At 42.8% G+C, this 5519-nt stretch overlaps 1 pseudogene; it reads left to right on the top strand.

Annotated features, from left to right (window-relative positions):
* Window positions 1-1055, top strand: part of LOC138053985 (uncharacterized) — a 1615-nt pseudogene extending 560 nt beyond the window's left edge.
* Window positions 1056-5519: the final 4464 nt, after the last annotated feature.

The raw sequence follows: 5519 nt of genomic DNA, 5'->3' as shown, positions 1-5519 counted from the left end.
AAGAAGAGACCTGAAGATCATAATGGGGGACCTCAACGCTAAAGTGGGGGCAGACAACACCAACAGAGAACTCGTCATGGGAAAACATGGAGTTGGCTTCCAGAATGAGAATGGAGAGCTACTCACTGAGTTCTGCACCTTCAACGACCTGGTCATTGGAGGCACCGTGTTCCAGCACAAGCAGATCCACAAGATGGCATGGACATCACCAGATGGGAGGACTGTGATACGCATCCTCGGACCATCACTTGGTGGTGGCAGACCTGAAAGTCAAGCTGAAAGTCTACAGAGACCGAGCAGACAGGCCATCCCACAAATACAACGTACACAGCCTGAAAGACAAAACAAAAGCTGAGGTCTACCAATGTGAACTGAGAAACCGGCTCAGCCCACTCGCCCACCAACCAGAAGAATCAGTAGAGGAGACATGGTGTGGCCTTAGGGACACCTGGAAGGTCACATGTAATGAGGTCCTGGGGAAGAAAACTAGACAACACAAAGAGTGGCTGTCAGCCAATACCTGGACCGTCAATACCTTGACGGACACATTCCAGGTACAGACCGGTGTTCGTCAAGGCTGCATACTGTCGCCGACCATCTTCCTTCTGGTAGTCGACTGGATTATGAAGCAGGCAACATCAGATAAGAAGACCGGCATCCAGTGGACTTTCGCCAAACAGCTGGAGGACCTGGACTTCGCTGACGACATTAGCCTCCCCTCATACAGACACCAGGACGTACAAGAGAGGCTGTCCCGCCTCGCCGAAGAAGCTGAGAAGATGGGCCTCAATATCAACATCAAGAAGACGGTGGTGATGCGAATAAACAACAAGAAACAAGACCCCATCACACTCCACGACGAAGACCTGAACGAGGTGGAGAAGTTTGTCTACCTGGGCAGTGTCGTCAACACAGATGGAGGAACAGACGAAGACATCAAGAGCCGGATCAACAAGGCCAGACATGCATTCAACACCCTCCGCCCCATTTGGAATTCTTCAGCCCTCTCCAACAACAAGATCAGAATCTTCAACACCAACGTCAAGTCTGTCTGACTGTATGGCTCCGAAACATGGAGAACTACTAAATCAAACACCCACAAGCTGCAGACCTTTATCAACAGATGCCTCAGAAACATCATCAACATCAGATGGCCAGACGTCATTTCCAACGCCGACCTCTGGGACAAGACTGGTCAAAGCCCCATTGAAGTGGAGATCACAAAAAGGAAGTGGGCGTGGATCGGCCACACACTCAGGAAGTCCCCCTCAAACATCACCAAGCAAGCCCTCGACTGGAATCCACAAGGAAAGCGTAAAGTAGGAAGACCGAAACAGACCTGGCGCAGGAGCACTGATGCAGAGGTGAATGCCATTGGTACGACATGGGCACAGCTGAGGAGGACCTCACTGAACCGAGTGCGTTGGAGGAGTGTTGTTGCGGCCCTATGTTCCACAGGGAACCTAATGGCTTAAGTCAAGTCAAGTCAGCTATTTACATTAACCCAGGCTTTTACCATATTTTCATGATTGTTGGGCACACTTTTTGAGGACTGTTTGACGGAGAAATAAGCTAGATTATTCGTTTATACTCTTTCCTTCAATCAATTCATTGGGTCGGTAACTGCTTTCTCTTCATGTTTTCCTTCCTGATTTTCTTGCCTTATTGTCTTACATGATGGAAACATATAACTGTAATTCATCTTGCATCAAAATGTTGAATTCCGTCCTTTAATTTTTTGTCACTTAGTAGAGGAGTCGCTTGCAACACCACTATAGTGTATCGATTTTAATTGATCAGAGTACTGTACTCTTACTTTACAAACCCTTGAATGTCTTGGTAAAATTATTACACAATAAATGTACTTCAAGATCTATATATAACACTTAGTCTACTGTGAAACTACTAATACATGATGTAAAATTACAGCTCTTCAGTAGAAGTAAAAATTACAGTATCGTTGTACCACTATGAATATAGCCTTGTTGAAACTACGGTGCCACATACAGCAATGAACTGAGTTACTTGTCTGAATTTAGTACTTAAATGACGACACTACAACCACTACATTGACCTACAGTGTACTCCAATGAACACGCTACACCACTATATTGACCTCTGCAGCCTAGTTGTTGATCTGAACCCAACTTACGTATAAATTATTTGTTAGTAGCTTTTCAAATAATTTTGTTGCATTTTCTATTTACAGTTTGTAAACGTTATCTGTCTAGAAAACGAAGACCTAAGACCTAAGACCCAAAAACGAAGACCTAGAAAACGAAGACCCCTAGAAAACGAAGACCTAGAAAACGAAGACCCTCTAGAAAACGTAGACCCCCTAGAAAACGAAGACATCTAGAAAACGAAGACCCCCTAGAAAACGAAGACCTACTAGACAACGAATCGAGTTTATAAATAGCTGATGGTTTACCTTAAAATTTTTTATGTGGTGTCGGCTTTTGTGCGAGAAATTGTCCTGATGCGCCGCACACAAGCCGACGTGAAATCTAGCACTGCTAGATATCGCCCGACAAGGCCCGATCTTGTCGTAGCCTTGTTTGAATGCACCGCACACTAACCCACAAGTGGAGATTTTTGTCGGCCGACAAAAAATCGGCAAGCTGATGGCCCGACAAATTTTTACCCAAATTGACCCCGATAAAAAATCGCCTGTTCTACGACGAAAAATCGGCTAGTGTGCGGTGGCCTCAAACGAAACGAAATGGTACTTTGCGAAGTGGTACATGTACTTTTAAAATAACAACAACAGCAACGAAATTGGCAGGCTTGAGAGGACTAACAAATTGGTACATTGCGGAGTGTTTGTGTGCGAGGCATTGCGTGACGAATGCTACTGTTGTACCGGTCTTCGCTAGTAAGTGACGTCACTGGTGCGTCTTACACCGCACATAGGCCGTTGTTTTATACATGGAATTTTCCTACATTTATATTTATAGACAAAAAGGTATATTTTCCTTCGATTAGAAGGTTATTACCTTAAACTGGATTGGGCTAAATTATATGAAGTTGTGACCCGTTATTTTTATTTACCAAAAATATCAAGGCAACAATCATCTTGATTTAAATAAAGACTACATGTATTTAAAATATCGTTTGCAATGGTTTCCACTCGAAACGAAAAAGATTTTGCATTTCTGATTAATTTTGACTCGCACACCTTTCGTTTTTGCGGAAAGCCGGACGCGAAAGACGGAGGTAGAAATACAGTCCGATATATGGCAGATTTGCTTGTCCTTTTATAGTTTCGACGCAGGTATGCATGTGACAGCTAGCCAGAACGGAATTCCCCTGCGACAATCAAATATTCTGGCATGCGATTATCCTTTTACCAAAGTGTGGTGAATAAATTTGCGTGTCACGCACCCGTCACGAACAGTTGACCTTTGCACCACTAAATCCTGACAATTCTAAACTCTTGGAATTTACTGGGTATCTGGAAAACCCGAATAGCGAATAGCGAATAGTCGCGAATACCGAACAGCGAATAGTCACGAATAGTACGAATAGTGCGAATAGTGGCGAATGGTCGCGAATAGTACCCAGTACTTCCTGGTCAACCGCGCAGCAACGTTGGATGGGATTTTCCCGCTAAAAAAGCAGAGATGTGTCGGCGAAGGACAGCTTGACCCCTGAGAAGAAAAGGTAATAAATGCACTGAAATCCTGTTGCTTATTTGGATAATTAATTAACGCAACGGTTATCAGAGTAGCTCGTTTGTCTCTTTAATCACAAACCACTTGCCTCACATTTTGATTTTATTCCTTTTTACAGAACGTGTCTCGCCGGATCGGAGTATCTAAAATCGTGAGTATCTAAAATTTATGTTCGGGCGCCACTGTGCGAGGAGATGATCATGAGCTTGATGTATTAATGAAAGTGATTTATATTTTTGCATTTTGACGTTTGTTCTTCTTTAGAGTGTTTGTAAAAGCATGCACGAAACTCTCTTTCGACGACAGGTGAGCATATTATTTGCTTTGATTACGAGATTGTTCAGCATAAGGCGGTGACTATTGAAGACTATTCGTCAGTATTCGCGACTATTCGTCACTATTCGCACTGTTCGTACTATTTCGCTATTCGCGACTATTCGCTGTTCGCTATTCGCTATTCGCGACTATTCGCTATTCGCTATTCGGGTTTTCCAGACACCCGAATTTACTTGCGTGTGGCCGACTGAGATAAGCAACTGTCAGGTTTGTCGCGCTCTCAGATGACAGTTTTAGACCGGTGGGTCCTTGTTTCTTTTGCGAGTAGAGTCTTTTAATCAAAAGTTAATCTACACTCGTGGGGTGATTGCGTGATCATAAAATATTTTACACGAGGCGACAAGGAGGAAAACCATAACCTATTTATAAACTCAATTCGTCTAGGGGGTCTTCGTTTCCTAGGTCTTCGTTTTCTAGGGGTCTTCGTTTTCTAGATCTTCGTTTCCTAGGGGTCTTCGTTTTCTAGGTCTTCGTTTTCTAGGGGTCTTCGTTTTCTAGGGGTCTTCGTTTTTGGGTCTTAGGTCTTAGGTCTTCGTTTTCTAGACACCCACAATATATCGCTTTAATCTGACCCAAAAACATTCAGATAGTAAAAAAACTTCATATTTATTAACCATTTCCTTCGCTTTTGTGCTTGTCAGCTTTGTGATTTGCAATAAATCTGTTTTTGTATCTCAGATGTTTAGATTTTCAATCACAAACTCTGTTTTGATTCGCAGCTCAACCTCATGAGTGTGTAAATAGTTATCCCTGAAGTCAAAATAGATACGTTTCTCGGGAACCCGACAAAGAAGGCTTCCTGACCCGACAGATGAAATGTGAATATCCAGTAAAATATTACCACAAAATTTAAAAACCAAAGACGAAAGTTTCGTGGCTAAAAAGTACGTCGTTTTACTCTGAAAACGACGAACGATTAACATTCCTTCCCGTAGTTCATTTGGTTGACACAAGGTCATCACGTGCACCTTTATGGTTGCCTAGCACGTGATCAATTTCTTCCTTTTGACAGAACATCAGGATCATAGAAGTCAATGACTGCAGAAATTTTGGTGGTTTGACGATCCATTAATCTTTCGATGAGGATTCGATGCACAGTTATCTATAAAAATTAGGGGTTTTTTTGCCTTCATCTTTCTTTTGGCTTTCCCTTTACTGTTATTTCCCGGCTTTTACGGTACTTTGTGGTACAAACGTCAAGCCAAAAAAGTTGATTATACTGAAAAGAAGATGAATTATGACGCGGAAACAACATCTTCAGACCTTCCTTAGTGTGTGCAACAAACGTTTGCTTAGTGCAATTGCAAGACATGCATGAATTTAGTACCAAAGCTTAAAAAACTAAAAGACCTCAAAATGGGACAGGACATTACGTAATTCAACGCGTGAACGTATGAGCCGAAGGGTCTATGCTGGCACGACATCTGGGTGACCGCTCAGATGGTCTTAATGACCTCCCCACTTGAAAAAATTAACTGGAACGCTGCAGTTCAATACCACCCAACTAAG

Source organism: Montipora capricornis, chromosome 6, assembly GCF_036669925.1.
Source record: "Montipora capricornis isolate CH-2021 chromosome 6, ASM3666992v2, whole genome shotgun sequence".
Taxonomy (NCBI): domain Eukaryota; kingdom Metazoa; phylum Cnidaria; class Anthozoa; order Scleractinia; family Acroporidae; genus Montipora; species Montipora capricornis.
The sequence above is the reverse complement of the archived record's forward strand: the minus strand, read 5'-3'. Positions and strand labels throughout refer to the sequence as shown.